Raw genomic sequence first — 18,517 nt, 5'->3', positions numbered from 1 at the left:
CGCTCGTTTGTGTGGTTTTGAATATTATGAGATAATATTCCTAAAGTGGGGGGCAGTGTCACAGAACGAGCGCTCAAAAAGGGCGCGCCGCCAAATTTTCGCGACGAAACGCCGGAGTGACGCCGCGAGGTCAAAAGAAAAAGAAAAAAAACAAGCTCCCCGGGCACGCTCCCTCTCCCCTCGGAAATGTAGGTTCGCTGGCGAACCTCCTCACTCACATCGGCGGCCGAGCAAGCACTCGAAATTTCTAGATGGAAATGGGCGTGGTGATGCCGGGTTGAGTCATCCGTCGCGGACGGCCCTCGCATTGTCTCGACCTTTCGCCCAGCCTTCGCTGCGCATCGCGCTGACAAAATAATGAGAACTTTCTGGAATCTCGCGCGGAAGGTATTTAATCGAGCAGCCGAGACGAGAGATCAGGAGAAGACGGAAGTTAGCGCCAGAGCGCGTAGGGCTTCCGCCGTGTAGTCGGCAAAGGTTTTGTTCGTAGAGACAAAGCAGGAGAAGAAGATGATTTCCACCTGAGGGGTGACGACTCGAGCTACAGGCAAGAGTGTGTGTTTACCGCTATCGAGCGAAGACGCGTGGCAACAGCTGCGTGTGTGAAGCCGACGTGTTTCCGGCGAAGAATTTTGAAGCTTGGAGAAGGCCAATTGAAGACGCGAGGTTTCCTGGAAGAGAAACTTCGGCGAGGTTTCCTGGAAGAGAAACTTCGGGGGCAGTGGAACAACAACAACCCTGGACTTTGAGTGAGTGATTCTCGGATGAGTATCATCCAGACTTTTGTTCCAAGAACTTCGGACTGGATAGGTTTTCTATCTCTTTAGTCTTTAAGTGTCTTGGTTGTTCAATGCATGCGACTGCATTGTAGTGTGTATTGTTGTCTGTGTCCGTTGTTTCGAGTGTGGCTGATTGTACTGTGTAGTACGTTGTTTGATTGGTGACATATTGTACTGAACTATTGTGGAGTGTGCATACTTGTGTATTGTTTTCGATCTGCTAATATTGAGAATATATTTTGTTTGTTTATCAACTCTCGGCTCTGACTTGTTCTTTGGGCCACAGCCGGCGTCCGCTGGCGCGCCAAAAAGGACCACTTCTAAATTGTCCACGCTTTCATGGTGTGGTTCGGGGGGCCAATACTTCGGCCCTTGGAATTAGCCCGGCGATGGCCTCCCTAATTAACGCGACGTGTGACAGCCTTAGATATGTGGAATATTTGATTTTAATTTGACAATCACACAAGTATGAACGCTGAACCTTGAGCAATATTTGTGCGCGCGGCGGATGGGGTCGGCCGTTTGGCGTATCATTTCGTCACTTAGGTGCCGTTTAGGGTACCGTTAAGGGTGAACAAACAGACCAAAATTTTTGCGACGAAGGTCCCCAAGAAAGACTATCGTCTTTAAAATGTAAATGGTTACAATTACTCTGTCGCGTACACCTCTATTATAATGCTAGCGAAATCTTTACCATTGAGTTTAGGGGCTTAGTAGCTTGGTTAAAAAGCATATCTGTGCCTGGGTTCAGGTACTTTGTGAGAGTGAGGTTCTCTAAAGCATTTTTCGGAGCGACGAAAAGGCGCTGCCACATTTTAACAAGTTATGTAATGCCCTTTTCTTTTCCACTTCTTCACCGTCGCCGATGGCCGTTGTTCCCAGATTGAAGGACAGCAAATCGGGCGCAGCGCATAGTCCGCACCGCCAGGTTCTTTTAATTTTTTTCTCTCTCTCTTAGGCAGTGTCGCTTTATGTCTCACAGAAATTAGATGTACTTTTTCTTCTTCGAGAATCACTACTACCAGCGTTTCTCACCGTAGGCTACAGGGCGACGTCCGCCGAATGACACGATCGCCGCCGCGCTGCTGTGAAGGCCGTGGCACTTTGGTACTCTGGCGCCATCTAGGTTCGCAAAGACAAACTAGCTGCGGAAATTGTGGCCTCCGAAATTGCAGGCGCGTGGCGGCTTTCTCTTCTGCTGTCCCAATCGCATCGAGAGCGCGTGTTTCCAACAGTGGGCGTGGCCCGCTCTTTTCTGCGCACCGCGGCGCTCTTTCTTTTGGTTGAAAAGGCTGCCGTGCTGTCAGCGAAGCTTCTATGTGTCTAGAAAAACATGGTTTTGCGCTTTTTTATAACTTTGTGTTCGTTTGAAAATGTAGGATGAAGGAGTACAATAGGCAATCGCTGGGGCGTTTTATTTTAAAATGCGGTTTGTATTTTCCTGTAGATTGGCGCCGCCCATTCTAGAGCAGTTAAAATTGCCATGCCCCTGCAAGAGATCTGCATGTGCTCGAAACTATACTTCGAAGCAAAACTTGTAGCTGGACGAGTTGGTTCACAATTCTGGGTAAACTTGTGTGCGCAAATACATTCAACGATATGGAAAAGAATTGGCAGGGACAAGCGCTTGTCATTGTCTCTTCTTTTGTAAGTCGTCTGTATTTGCGCACACCAGTGTACCCAGAAGCATACTTCTAAGTTCGCGGGCTGTATAATATAAGAGGGGGGGAACGCACTGGAGAGAAAGAAAGAAAAATGGCTGCCCCATTAACAAGGGAGGTAAGAAAAGTGTTGCTTTTTACGTGTATGGATTAGTTTTTACACTCGATTGAATGAATTATTCTTGCTCTTATTGAGCTAGCACTGCTTTTCATTGTAACGCTGTTTCGAGAATCCTTGCATAAAACCTATATTGTAATCACAGCTGCGCCGCGATGTGGTTGTATTGCTTCGTAGAAGTGCCCTTCGCTTCTTAGGCTGGCACGCCGGCCGTCAAGCCGTGCTCGCCACAACTGGTCTCCTCTATAGATGAGGCACGTTCAGTGGAACTTCCCAACGAGGAACAAGACGCTCTTCGGTGCGCGAGGGATAAATGAATAAAATCGTGGCGTATACACGGAGTGAATGATTAGTGAAGCGAAACGTCCATCCGTCCGTCCGTCCGTGCATTCGTTCGCCCATGCGTCAATCGACACGCATCCCTCTACAGCACGCATCAGACAGACGGACACTTCACCCCACTCATCGTATCATTCACTGCGTGCATATTCTGCGTACGCGTGATATAGAGACGACTAGCCAAGTGATGCTATAAAGAGCTTCGTCCCTAAAAGCAATAACATCATGTCGCCTTACGCGTCGCAGCTGTGATTACGTCAGTGCGCCTGTAATAATTACCTAAACAGCGTCACAATTAAAATCCGTGGTATTTCAACGAAAGATACAAGAAAATGATACAAGAAATACATTTATTAGCGTGTAACCCATGAGCGCAAAATGCGGCATTCTGATTTCGCTTGTGGATGGGGCTGTCAGTTTTTATTAAATGTGGAGCATTTGACAGTCGCACCTACTCGCGAATTCAGCTTCGGCGGTGCCGTTGACACCAACACTGCGCATGCTGGTGTCTCGTGCCTAAGTCTTTTTCCTGTCTCACCTGCAGAAGGGCACGCCGCAATATTACATGTGGAAGAAAAAAGACCTGGTGTCACTTTCTCTAAAAGGGAAAAAAAACTACAGCATTGACATAGTATGAATTGTATAAACCGCAACCAGTCGGCCACCTAATGAGTATATTGCTACAACCGAATAAAGCATTCGTTTTGACTTCACTCCAAAATGTTCTCTCCTCTTTGCGAAATTCCAGCGACGCATGCACGCAAGGTCACCACGCGAACGCGCTAGCGTGACTGCGTTATGGAGAAATAACACCCACTGGAGAGAAACGGTTACTTAGCTGACCTACGTCGGCGCTCAGCATCACCAACTGTCTTGCTCTCTCCTTGCAATGTGTCGAAGCCGTCAAGTCTGGCGCAAAAGTCACGTTCTCAAAGCGTACAACGCTTCGCACTCGCCCGCGAGGCTTGCCCAGATTCTCTTTCCAACTAAAGCTCCCGTCGCGCCGCAGAAGCAGCAGATCAGGAGGAGGTCTAGACTACGTCTAGAGCGAACGTCACCGGCTCTGCGATGACCACGGGCTGGATACAGGTGCGCTTTGGCCACTTATGGTCGCCCATTCACACTGTGAGTTTTACGGTGTTCAGTGGATATGTTGGAGATTGTAAGAACGAACATCGAGACATTTTGCTGTTGAAGAAGAACGCCGCAAGCGTTCAGAGTTCTGTGTATCTGGTATAAAACACTGCGCGTTTTCTCACGTAGTCTTCCTCGACGAATACTTGGTTTTCTGAAAGACGCTCTTCGGCTGCGTGTGCGACCCTTTGATTTGGTGGCAGTAGAGGTAAATGTAAATGACACGATACTGATATTGCCATTGTGCTACCAAAACATAACCAAAATACAGATGACGAAAAAGGGAGACAATGATAGCTCAAGCACTTTCACTGTGAAGGACGTAGGGAGTAAATGTAGGTCGGCTAATTATAGCCTTTCCAATTATTCCACAAAAAAACTTATCAAATTAATAAGTGGCACGATCAGTGGTCTTAATTTTTTAGAGCAGAAGTACCATTTGGTTGACCACCTGATAAATATCGCTACGCAATAAAATAGTAAAACAATCTCTTACGATAGGATAGCAATATATTTCAACGACAGTAGCACAGTTTTCACCCGAAAACGCGCCTCCAGAAAAGGGAAATGTTAGAATGCCTCTGTCACAGACGAAGTAAAACCTCCTCGCAATGATCAATATAGGCACAATTCAGCAGTTGGCTTTCTTTTTTTCACCAATCAGACGAAAACAAAAGCAATAACAAAAAGAAATGCTTGCCTGCATTGCAGCCAAAAGATTTGTCGCTGATTTTTGCTCACATACTAAAAAAAAAAACATGCGCACTTTGAAATCACGCACACACTGATTTCTGCAGTGGTGTGCGCCGCTCGAGGAACCCACATTAATGCGCTCCCTCGCGGTAGCCGGGCGCGTGAGCTGATAGTCGCTGGTTTTGCTTGGTAGAGTGTAATAGAAGTGTTGAGAGGAGTGACCATGCTTCTCCGTCTGATCCTTTCTGCGTTGCGCGTAGTGGAAGCGCTGCAGTCGATTAGTGCTGAAAGAGCCGGGCGCCGCACGCTCTAACTGCTATGTGCTTCGGCTCCTCCAGCGCTTTTTTTTTGATGCAGATTTCTTCGTACGGGCCCATCGTTCATGTCTAACACATAATGCCATAACGCTTGAAGTATGGCACGCCAATCTATTGAATTCATGCAGCGCAAAAGCCCTTGTGATAGATCGAAAATTATTCAGAAGGGGCGTGTCTTATTCTCAATATTTCTGTCTTAAATATTTCTTCGTTGGTTAGGCGCTAACAATTTTCAGAATAACTTAACCCATTTATTGGAAGTTAGCTGTGCTCAGAAAGCTGTGAGATGAAAAAAAATACCGTGTCAAACGCACACGGAACCAGGAGGCCGTAAATACAGAGGAAAAGGAAGGAAATCTGAACCCCCTACACCAAGAATTTTTTTCATAATTTAACCTTTCAGATTATACTAAAATATTCACACACATTCACAGTGACCAGCAATTGCCAAAGTTAGTCAATCTGCTGCACACCCCACCCCGTCAAGAAATATCCTGGGTATCCCTGCGCCAAAAGTTCACAGTTGGAGAAGCTAAATAGAGCGTGCGCACTGGTTAGTTTTACCTTTTCGACAGTATAAGGTCTCAAGACCAGTTAAAGTTCAACGTAGTCGAACCAGAAATGCACCGCAAATAAAGAGAGGCTGTTCGATGGGGCATTGCATAGATATTGTTAATGAGGTGGTGCCGTGTGAGGCCTAAATGCGTGTACTTATATATATATATATATATATATATATATATATATATATACATATATATATATATACATATTCAATATATTGCTACGGTATGAGCCGGGCTGTAGTATGTGCCGGGTAGGTAGAAGAGAAAGACGACGTTGTCTGGTGCAGCCTGAAGACTCAATCTTCACCGCGACTGCCGAACTTCATCCTCACCCTGTAAATAAATCCACCTATCCTCAATTTCAACCGTAACAATATATATATATATATATATATATATAAGGGAAAGAAGTGTATACCTTAGGGCTCGTTTTTCCATGCTTTGACACAATATTACCAATATATCTCATATATATATATATATATATATATATATATATATATATATATATATATATATATATATATATATATATATATATATTTATTTATACGTGTGTGCGCATGTGTTCACTGTGCACATATTCAAGTTAAATTTTTCAAGACAAAATGCACCAGTGTTTGCCTACACTTTTGGCACCTAAAGGGTGACTAAAGGCAACTATTAAGTCGACGTTGATTGTTGAAATAGCGGCCCAAAAACCTCGTAGTAGTGTTACTTTTGTAACTTAGAAGTGTGGCAGCTTGAGCTAGTTGGTATGGCATGACGATAGTCTAGCGCGAGAACAAAACGACGACACAGAGACAAGAAGGACACCTCCTTCGTGTTCTTCTTGTCTCTGTGTCGTCGTTTTGTTCTCGCGCTATAACTATCGTTACTTTTGGGACAAGAAAGGGCTTACTTTGAAATAAAATCACGTTTTAGTGGTCCACTTCGGGTTAGCGCTCTTCAAATTACCCGCCTCCAGAAGCGGACTGACCAGACAGACTCGCGTCACTGTTGCCGCGCACAAAGTTGCCTTGCTTTACTGCGCTAGTAGCAGCTGCCAAAAGCAGCAGGAGTCAAAGCAGCGACAACGGTCATTGATCGATTTCGCATTATTGGCTTCAAGATTGCAGACGTTTTTTGATTCAACTGCGCCTCGCTAGATTGCGCTACGTGACCAGTATACCTTTGCGAAAATTTGATTTTTGAACCATTCGCGCTATTTCCGATACTAACGTCTGGCGGTTCCTTTTTTATGAATCAAACAGAAACGAACAGAATTTTATTGCGTCTCTTGATGCACAGAAAGTTCTTTATTTAGTGCAGCTAGGTCGATTATTAGTGATTAATTGTAGGTGGTCCGTCTGCTGTCATCGAAATCATTTTTAGAATGTCCTATATCAGCACATGTGTTCTTGTGCATTTACCTCAATTTCTCGGTCAGTAGGACGCTTTTATTAACAATATTGTACTCTTAGGTGTCATAAATTGAGCTTTCACTCTTACGTATATTGTTATATGACTTTAGTATTCCTTCAATAAAAGAACTACACTTAAAATACAAAACATCGTCATAAATTTGCTGGCTTGCAATGACGTTACGCCAATAGAATATTTGAAAAGCAGTACAATTTAAGCTGTCGATACAAAATGAGAATTGGTTCATTGCATTTACGCAGAATAACATACGGGCTGTATACAACCGGTTATTTTATTATGTTTAAGTTAACTCCTTTCGCGTAGAGTTCATGACTCGGAGGTACACGCGTTCCTTCAGCTGGGCTCCGTGGCTCGGGCTCCTGGTATTATAAGCTCTTGGAGCTTGCAAGAAAGGAGCAAAGTAAGCGCAAAATTACGCGGTTGAAACAAGAATAGCCTTTCAGAAAGCCAAAATAATTATTTTTCACAAAACCGGCAAGATAAAACTGAGTCATCACTTATATATATTAGAGTTGTGACATCATCACTTATACTTGGGTTTCTCATGAAACGATCGAGCACATGTGGACTCATATGAGAAAGAGTGCTGTGGGAGTCGTAGAGACTGCCGACAAAACGAGCGTATGATTTAATCGCGGTTTCGATACTTCTCATCTCTTTGTAGTTCGCCAGTAGCCACTTATGATGTAGCGTAGCTCAAAGCGCTGCTTGAGTGAGAAGCTCGATGTGCGTCCACTGATTAAGCCTTAGTCGTAGGCTACGGAGCGCACGCTTCCAATGCAGAAGCTGTGACTACAGCGCCGCCGCTACTGCCACCCGCGGGAGAGCAGCCATAATGGAAGAGACTGCTATAGTTTAAGTTGTCTCAGTATATAATGGTAAAGAGCAGCAGCTGGTCACAAGAAAAAGTAAAAAAAAAGTGAAATGTAAAGCCGAGATGCGTCGCGGCCGCATCGTTGATTCCACTGCTCCTCCTAGTACAATGTAGCTAGGGAGCGCGGTGATTGGGACGAACCGGAGAGAACTGCGCCACGCATTCACATTCTCGCAAGTCATGGGAAAACGGTCAATAGAATTCAGGTGGGCGAACAAATATTTTAGTTTTGTTGGTATTGTTTGCCTGCCTGCGTGATAACTGAAGTAGGTAATTGTATAATTTGGATAGACTGCCTGAATTATTACTGAAAAAAAATTAATTTTTTTTTGTTTTTTTATCGCCAACTTCTGCACAAGGAAAACTAGTTTTGATAGTTTAGTGAAAAGAATGCAAGCGCATTCATCCTTCTCTGTTGCACTGCCGGAATCACTGGTTCGTTTGAAGATATTTAAAGCACGTCAATAAAACGGAATTTTTCATGGAATTCAAGGGGCTTGTCGAGCCACTTTTTATTTTTACAATTTGTTTCCTGTCTTTCATGGCAATAGAAGATCTGCTATCAAGCAATAAAAGACAACCTTTTTTATACACGTATAAAATTATTGCTGACACCGTCGCAGAAGCCACTGAGTACAAATATTTGGGATTGACGATCTCCAACAAACTGACATGGTCCTTCCATATTCAAAACGTCTCTGTACAGCAGCTACTCGCAAACGTGGCCTACTTAGGCACAGACTGAAAAGCGCGCCCCCTATGGAAAGCTTCTCGCCTACAAAGCTTGTACTTTGCGTAAAGTTGAATACGCTAGCGTAATTTGGGATCCCCACTACAGAAAAGATGGTACAGAGGCGGGCAGTATGCTTCATATTCAACAAATATAAGAAAACAGATTAACCATCATCATTAATGCTGGCAAATAATATTCCAACGTCAGAGCAGCGCAGGAAAATATCAAGACACAAATTTTTTTATGCTTTATCACGACAGACCTAATGTGAATGCGCGTGCATTTATTCAGCTATTTTTCACGTACATCGAGAAATCAACGTGCACATAATCTGCGTCTTCATCAAACGCGCACTAATCTTTTTAAATACTCTTTTTTTGCGAATCATTTCTGATTGGAATTCGCTGCCTAAAAATATTGTTTCTTTAAAATCTGCAAGTGCATTTGAAAGTGTGCTACTTATTGATTTAGAAATGCAGTAAACCAGTGAATATTCATCGCTTTCACTTTTGCATTTCGTCGTTTTTTTTCACTACGTCTTTTATTGATGCAGTGTTACTTCATATTTTGCAAATACTGCATTTGCGCACACGACGTATTCCGGAAAGAGTTCTTTTTTGTTTACTTTTACACTTCTTATAGTGTGCGTCACTCTCCTTAGAAATGTATTATTTTTTTATCCTGGCAGGCTGCGCTGGTAATACTTCTAGATATGCCGTAAGATTGCTTTGCTTCCTGTTCTGTGAGCTTGTGTGCCCTGTGGCTCCATTTTTGCTTGTAAATTTTGAACTGTATATTTTCCCACCTGCATGGTCCTTTGTGACCGCAGTATACTGTAAATAAATAAATAAAAATAAATAACCGAATCACATGCATCAAATTTGTTCCTTTAGCCTACAGTATCATCTTTAGTGGTACCTGTAGTTAGTTAAATATTCTGTTATGACTAAAGTATAGAGGACCTTTTTTATCCTCTGTAAGTGGTAGCGGCTGAAAATATTACACAAACAATTCCTGGCATTCGTTGTTGGGAACGCTGAGTTGAACGACCGAAAGGTGACGTTATCTGAAAAGTCTCTATGATATTTTGAAATTCGAGGAGGCGAACTAATCGAGCAGGTAAAGTGAAGAATAAAGTCCCTGATAGCCACAGTCATTTCGGAAGACATTGATATTTTTATAGAAGTTAGAAAGAACCGACCCAGTTTTCCTTCCCGGGTACCTTAGCATTGTTATGCCTGCGAATCCACACCGAACGTTAATGCCTCTGAAAAAGGCAATCTGCGTCAAGGCCAGCACGCGAGCCCGCCGACGCGATCAACTCAACGACGTCATCAAGTGGCGGCGCCGGTCTGTCCCGCAACGCACAGCGAGCCCCCTCAGCTCACGAGCCTGTCGAAGCAATCGGCGCCTTCCAGTCGGGCGAGTCTTACGCAATGCGTGGAGACGTCACTCATCCTTGGCTGCAACCACGCGCAGCGGCTCCGGATTTGATGAAAATGACGCGGCCCAGCGGCGAGCCCCATTAGAGGATTCTGACCTCATGGCCAGCGGTGCTTCTGGTTGGACATTTGGTTACTCAAAGAATCCACCTGTTGCCTTAAAAACAGCCCTGCGGCGCGTCGCCGGATGTAGACCATGTGTCAAAGAGAAGAGAGCTCGGCTCTTCGAGTCTCAAAGCTGTCGGCCCCAGTGCCAAATTTGTAACGCCTCTATTTCTTAGCTGTGCATAAACATTGCTTTAACTCACCGTCGTCTCGTCTGCTCCTCTATCAGCTCTGCGCAGAAGCAGTCGCGAGCTGAGAACCCTACGCTACCGAACAGCTGGTGACCGTGTCGGCTGAGATCGGAGCAGTGGCGCCTTCGGGACCGTGTTTTCATCGCCGTCTTTCGTAACGGCATATAAGCATGTAGAGAGTGTGTTACATGTGATTTTGTTTCTTTTTTTCTGATAAGGTTGATTCAGGGGAGAATGCTATGTGAGGTAGGGACCTGCCCTCTTTTCACAAGAGCCATTTATGTTCAGGCGGAAATACTTTACTGCTACTAAACTTGCTTTGAAATTACTAATTGAGAAAAAACTTTGCAATTAACTTTTCATTACACCGCAGAGTGCTTGCTGATACAGGAAAGTTGTAGGACGTGACATTTTATGACCCACCCACTCTGTAGAAAAACGAATTCCCGCGTAACCTGCAACATTATTAATCAAAATACAAAGACCAAAAGAAGGCGATTTATTGGCCCGCCATGGTAATCTAGTGGCTTAGGTACTCGGTCACTGACTCGCACGTTGCGGGATGAGATCCCGGCATTGGTGGCTGCATTTTCGATGGAGGCGAAACTGCTTTAAGCCCATGTGCTCAGTTTTGAGTGCACGTTGAAAAACCCTAGGTGGTAGAAATTTCCGGAGCCCTCCACTACAGTGTCTCAAATAATCATATGATGATTTCGGGACACTAAACGCCACAGATCAATCAGATCAAATCCAGGCGATATCGCAACAGGGTTCTTAGAAAAGGTGGCTACTCTGTTAGGTCAAAGTGATCGATGCTTTCTTTTACGAAGAATTGATTCAATTTCAATGACCGGTACCATTCTATTGCGTAATGATGTGGCGCCACCATGCGTTCTTTGCTTCTAAGTTAAACTATGTTACTTATTGGATCTGTCTGGAAAAATTATTGACTAGGAGGGAATCAGGTGCCATTTTCAGAAGGCATTGAACATTCCAGCTCTGAAATGAGCATCTCAGTAAGCACACTATTTACATCACACTATCTGTTGACTATCCTCCAGACTTACTGACATGCATAGCACTGCGTGCGCTGTGCTGTATGATATAGTGTTAATTATAAATCTAAGCAAACTTTTTTATCTGGGTAACAGTCGTCAAAGGCTTATTAGATGTACGCTTCCTATGGTTACAACATTGAAAAGTAAACCCACTGATGAATTTTACCCGAGAAACCTGTCTGATGCGCTAGGTTGGTCCTTGTTCACTTTTCTTCCTATTGAATAAACACTAAGAGAGCATTCTTGGTCAGTATGCTTGATAACTCTGTGCCCGCCAACAAAGTTCTTGAACATTTCCGCTTCCTGAAACACCACTTCTAGGCAGTCCGGCTCCAATGTATCATGCATAATGACACTCGATGTCTTTCATCACCTTGCACGAAAGCACGCTCTCAATAAAACGGCACCTTTGTTCCTCTAACCTTATGACTGGAAACTGCGCTCCATATGTGCATAATTTGGCTCTCCTAGATTTTGCGTCCACGGATCAGTTCCTTGCCGGCAGGTAATGTTTCCGGTGCTTGCTGCAGATGAGCACACTTCAGCCGACAGTTTGGGTAAGACACGTGTCTGGTGCACTCACTGAGATTAACGACGTGGATAGTTCTCATGTGAATTGATGAAGCTAAATTATAAACGCTTTCTTTGGATGGTATATTTTAGCAATCTCGATTTTTTATTTACCTCTTCCTGTATCGGTACACTTATTCTAAAGTAGAATTAGTGCAGATGATGATTTCAGTGGGAAAGAAAACTAAAAAAAAGCGACCAACACGTCTTACCCCAAATGTGCTTTTCTCGGTGATTGTTTTTTAGACTTCATACAAAGCTATATTCTTCTCTATAATATAGCAATTATTATATTTCTAGATCACTCAAAAACACCCATATGAGGCTATACCTGGCATCACACCTTTGCGGTATGCTTGTCTTCGCAGACCCGTGGGCACGGGCCCATATGAATCGTGTACTTCTAACATCCTTTCACTATGGTACAAAGCTAGGTGCAGCTTTATCCTCAGTTTTATAAAAATAATTCAACGTAGAAGTTTTCTGAGCCTACCATTTTAGCTAGTTAGATGTCCACTGCGGTCTAAATTTGTATAAGTGAATCAAGCTCATGATCTAGTTTCACCCCATTTTCGCGGGAAGTGGCGTGCACACCTGGCCCAATACGTATACAGGTAGTACGTTTTCCACAGTTTTGTACGTTTTCCACAGTACGAGATCCATGGAGACCATGGTATCATTGCTCTCCACTTTTTAACATGTAGTAGTAATACTTCTACGCGCCCACTTTGACAGTTAGCTCAGAGGAGCGATACTTTTACCTGTGTGACAATAGTATTTGTATGACACATTTAGAAACTGTTTGTACGTGTAGGACACCCCACTTATCATTTCTTTGTGTCATTTTCGCAAAACGCGTCGCAAACGCACTTCTGCCCGTCATCGAAAGGTTGCCGACCGGCTATTTCTTGGTTCTTGCACTTTATAAATAGAGTCATAAGAGAATTCTAACGCCCTAGTTTCCTTTGGGTAATCTCTACAGCTTTTTTGGAAGGCAGATGCACGGAAAGAGAGTTACCATTCATAAGGGATGTCATGGCACTCTCGCGAAGCATATTTGGATTACCTTCCGTGTTGAAGGCACCGCCGTATAGGCCATACGTATCGCGCGTTTATCGTTCGGCGCCTTCTTGGCCGTTTCCCCGCTCACCCCGGCTAGGGTTGCCTCGGAGTGTTGCGTGTCGTGGGCGAAGGCGCGGTGCCACCGCAAGGGCTTACGCTCCCTCCGCCTTCATCTCTCAGTCTCCCCCGTCTTTCGTTGCGTTGGCTGCGCGGGTCGCATGGCGGTGTAGCTCTGACTTCAGGCGAACATGCGCATCTTCGGTGGCGGTAACACATGCTCAGTGCTCTAAGCCGCCCTTAGATTAACGAATATTAATGAAGCTGCGGAGACGGAAAACGTGTGACGCAATAGTCTTGGAGTGGCGGACCCGGATAACGTGCGAGAGTGGCGTTTGGATTACAAAATATTCATGGAGCTTCGGCCACGGATAACGTGCGCCTGTCAACAGTGAGTGCACTGCTTTCGTAGGTTGTAATGCGGCTGTTTCAGATGCCCAAATAAAAATTTGGCCCCGTATCTGCATGTTTCACTGCAAATGTCGTCGAAGTCTTGCGTTTAGAGAGGGCGAACAAAACGGTTATTTGATGTTCTGCGCGAGAAAATTGGTGAATTGCATTCTGGAGGCGCTGCGTTAGAAAGTCTAGCTCCGTGCAGCGAGGACGAACGAGCGCATCGAGGCACGTCAGACACGAGCGCTGTCTGGCAGTTATCTTCGAAAACGAAGGAAGGCGTCCGCGCTTGTGTCGCTCGCGCTTGTGACGTTGCTTGCAATGTAATTACGCACTGCACTTCTACATCTCTTAACTACGTATAAGCATGGTATCACGTCACAGTACATGTAAGGGAATCTTTAACCATGTCTTTAGTATGTATGTACCCTTCTGGTTTTGGTATTTTTTGTCTTTTTTTCTGTTTTTTTTCTGAAGCAGTTGACATTTTATGATACGCATTGTAATGCTAACCAGAGCAGATGGCGCTGACCTGTTATTGAAAGGAGCTTTTAAAGCCATGTATGAACAACGCTTGTCACATTACTCTGACGAAGGCTGGTACACCAGCTGAAAACGTTTAGTAAAGACGCTTCCACGAAGGTTTCGTCGTGTCTTTCTCGCATACAATACGTCGGGTCCAGCGTGAATGACGTTCAAATAATCTGGCATATATATATATATATATATATATATATATATAGGTATGGGATATGGCACAACGGGAGCGTTGTCAACAAGGATAAATATATTTATTTCCAAACAGTTTCGGGAGGGGTCCTCCCTTCATCAGGGGATGAGTTATAGTGACATGAACTTCCAAGCTTCGTTGCTGCCGCGTCCCTCTCGCCTTGAAAGATGTTTGCGAGAGTGAGAGGGAACTAAAAAAAGGAAAAAAAACAAAGGGGGGAGAAAAAAGACGAAAAAGAAAAAGAAAGAAACGAAAGTAAAAAAGAGGAAGAACCACTGTCAACACTGAGAACGAAACCAACTGTCCGTGTACGTCCACATACGGTTCTTATCACGTGCTGTTCAGTTCTCGACGTGTGTCGGGCCACCCAAGATTGTCACCGCGGTGCCGGGAGGGTCCGCGACGGCGTGCGTAAAGAAAGGGTTTCCCCGTAATGGGTCGGTCGGCGTGCGGCGTGCGTAAAGGAAGGGTTTCCCGTTAATGGGTCGGTCGGCTCTGTACCTTTAATCTTTGTCCGTTTCCCTTCAATGGTCATCAAGTGGTAGGCGAACCTAAACACTTTGTATGTGCATGTGGAAAAAAGAAAAAAAAGGAAGAAAAAAGGAAGAAAAAAAGGAAGAAAAAAAGAAAAACAAAAAACAAGAAAGGACAGTGTACACATACGATTCAGTCAGAAAAAAAGCATGGTCTCCAGCTATCAATCTTTGTTACCAATTTCCTCATGGCTTACTTCTCGGAGGCAGTTGAGTTTTCCGGGGTCCTTGTTGATGCCGGCTACTAATGTTCGAAATTTGAAAATAAAATATGCCTCACGCTGTTCGCGCTCGCGTCTGTTTGAGAAACGGGACTGCAAAAGAGTTACGCTGATATTTTCAAAACTGTGGTTTGGCAGGCGCAGATGTCTAGATAAAAGTAGCTTCGGCAGTGCAGTGGCATGGTACCGGTGATTATTGAACCACAGCCCAAATGGCGTGTCTGTTTGGCCGATATATTCTTGTCCGCAGATGTTGCAATGTAGCATGTATATTACGTTACTGGAGTCACAATTGAGGCTTTCAGTTATGCAGAATTTGAAATCCGAGAAGTTAGCTTTGGATTCACGTGTTGTGACCATCTGTGGGCATACCTTGCATCGAGCTTTTCCGCCGGGATGGCACCCTGATTGAAATTTGGGGGTGTTTGTTTTTGCTCTGACAAGAATGTCCTTCAGATTTTTATCCCGGCGGTACACCACGTGAGGTGGCTTCGCGAAAATAGAAGTTAGTCGTTTGCTTTGCCTGATTATGTTGAAATGGCGGGAAAGTATGTTGTTGATTCGTGGCGCTGATGAGGAGTAAGTTAGTACAAGGTTCGTTTGAGAAGTCGTTTTAGATACTCTGTTTGGTCCCTTAATTATATCATTCCTGTTCACGTTGCGAGCACGTAGTATGGCATCGTCAATAATGTCTTCCGGATAATTTTGTTTCAATAAGGAATGCTTTAGGTGTTCCACGTGTCTGTCAAATTCCCGCATATCGGTGCATATGTTTCGGTACCGGTAGGCCTGAGAATATGGAATACCCGTTTTGCAATGCTTTGGGTGGCTGCTGTTGAAATGTAGGTACATTTGACGGTCTGTAGGCTTTTTGTAAAGGTTTGTTGACAAGTGGTCATTTTCGACCGTGACAGTGACGTCCAAAATGTTAATGCTAGTTTTGGACGAAGATTAAAGGTAAAGAGCTGACCGACCTATTAACGGGAAACCCTTCCTTTACGCACGCCGCACGCCGACCGACCCATTACGGGGAAACCCTTTCTTTACGCACGCCGTCGCGGACCCTCCCGGCACCGCGGCGACAATCTTGGGTGGCCCGACACACGTCGAGATCTGAACAGCACGTGATAAGAACCGTATGTGGACGTACACGGACAGTTGGTTTCGTTCTCAGTGTTGACAGTGGTTCTTCCTCTTTTTTACTTTCTTTTCTTTTTTTTCTTTCTCGTCTTTTTTCTCCCCTCTTTTTTGTTTTTTTCCTTTTTTTAGTTCCCTCTCACTCTCGCAAACATCTTTCAAGGCCAGAGGGACGCGGCAGCAACGAAGTTTGGAAGTTCATGTTAGTATAACTCATCCCCTGATGAAGAGAGGACCCCTCCCGAAACTGTTGGGAAATAAATATATTTATCCTTGTTCACAACGCTCCCGTTGTGCCATATCCTATACCTTCACGAAGACTAACTGGCCCATTGAATATATATATATATATATATATATATATATATATATGTGTGTGTGTGTGTGTGTGTGTGTGTGTGTCAGAGAGACAGTGTGACTTGCAAACAAAATAGATGCTAAACTGTAAAGTGCAACCTTATTGTCTTATACATGTCGACACCATGATCAATATCACTATGAAAGTCTGTAGTGGGATACTCCGGTTATTTTTTTTAATTTACGTAAAGACATTGATCCGCCGCGTAACGCCTCCATCAAAATGAACAAGGCCAAATAGGCTACTAGTCACTGACTGCGTCATACAAAATTGATTCGCGCCTTGCGTGAAATATGTCGTTTTTTTTTCATTGACATGTTTCGATTATATACTTTTTTTGAAACGTTCAGCAGACAGCAGAGAGTAGGGTAATGCTGGCACATGAAGCTTCAATTCCCGTCAATTCTTTTCAAGGTCAATAGTAGCGAACTCGATTACAACCAGAATACCTTGTGTGAAGCTGGGGTTATAAATTTTTCTGTCAAAAGTTGTCTTCGTGGCGAGTATACTTGAGATGCTCTTCGCCCATCAAAAAACCCTTGCTGATCAATAAAAATGTGCGCCATCTTTTCTCCGTACTTATTTAGGCAGGCATGACACAGAGTTACAGTTGTAGGCAATCAAGCATTTACACTTTTTTTATTGGTGAGCAAGCCTGTGCGAAAGTATTCACAGACTAACTGTATTTTGATTCCTTTGTATCCTCAGTACCATTTGTTTGTTTGGAACAGCAGTCGCTAGGAGGGTGAGGACTTCTTAACTTGTCGTATATCTTCAAGTGTTAACTTCAGTTGTTGAATAATACAGCATATTCTGAGCCTTGAAATTCATTTTATGGGCATTTTTCACTAGATTGTGGCCGGAATTTCATTATACTGTGAAAAAAATTAAGCACGCAAAAACAGCCTCTTGTAACATAATGCCACAAAAAACGGCCAGCAGTCCGTTCGTTGTTAATGAGCAAAGACCTAAAAAAAGACTAAAAAATATCTCGAATCGAAGCCAGAGGGGTCTTGGCCACCCATTAAGCCGTCCATCTAAAACCTCTTCCCCCCCTCCTTACCATTTCCTCCTATGAAAAGAAGTGTCCCCACTGCTCTTAGTGCTTGTCATTGACGGTGATGTCTTCACCTATATTGTTCTAAAAAAAACTATGGATCAATGACACCGCCGGCACACAATACGCTCAACAGAACTGTTTGTAGATTCAGCCCCACTTGGTGAAACTCCAGTGGGTTTGCGTCACCCCATATATGGCTACGGCGCATGTAATACCAACATATCCCTTATTACAAAAGTAGTGCCTGTTCACTAAATAAAATTTTTCGACTAAAACTGTCGTTTTCTCGCAACAGTCCGAAAGCCGCTCAGCAAAGGAGTAGCGGTCTATGGTTATATTTTTGATTCACTGTGTTTGGATTTTTTTGGGTTGTAGGTTCAAGTGCCGACAAACATTTTCTCTAAGTCTGCGAAAGATAGGGTCACAAAGTTCTCGGTCAATCTCACTTTCGCTTGACGTGCGAGTATTGGCTGACCATTTACCAAACTAGCAGTCTAAAATATGGCCACGAAACGCTGAAAAGGGCAACACTGTCCACCTTAAAATAAGTGCTACACAATGTTTGCCCGAACGAAGAAAAGCTTTGATAATACAATTCCATCATTTGGAAGCTCTGCTCAGTCGTGTAACATACCATGGTAATTTGACATAAGTGGCTCAAATTAAACAGAATATAGATACACTTCGAAATGAAATTCAGGTCAATTATATTCAGAAATATAAATGTGGAACCACCCCACATCGAAGCATTCTCTATTATTTAAACTATAAAAGTGAAATCGCCATGGTCCCACACTCTGCGGCGTGCACGTGGGGGCACAGTAGTTGCATACTTCTTCACTTATCAAACAATTTAAAAACGCTTAAAGGATGATTTCTCGATCTAAGCAAATGAATAATTTTTTGGAATGTGAATACTGTGCTAGCGTGCATCTAATCATAAATTAGCAGGATAACTCAT

The sequence above is a fragment of the Rhipicephalus microplus genome, chromosome X (genome assembly GCF_043290135.1).
Source record: "Rhipicephalus microplus isolate Deutch F79 chromosome X, USDA_Rmic, whole genome shotgun sequence".
NCBI lineage: Eukaryota > Metazoa > Arthropoda > Arachnida > Ixodida > Ixodidae > Rhipicephalus > Rhipicephalus microplus.
This window is presented reverse-complemented; position numbering follows the sequence as displayed.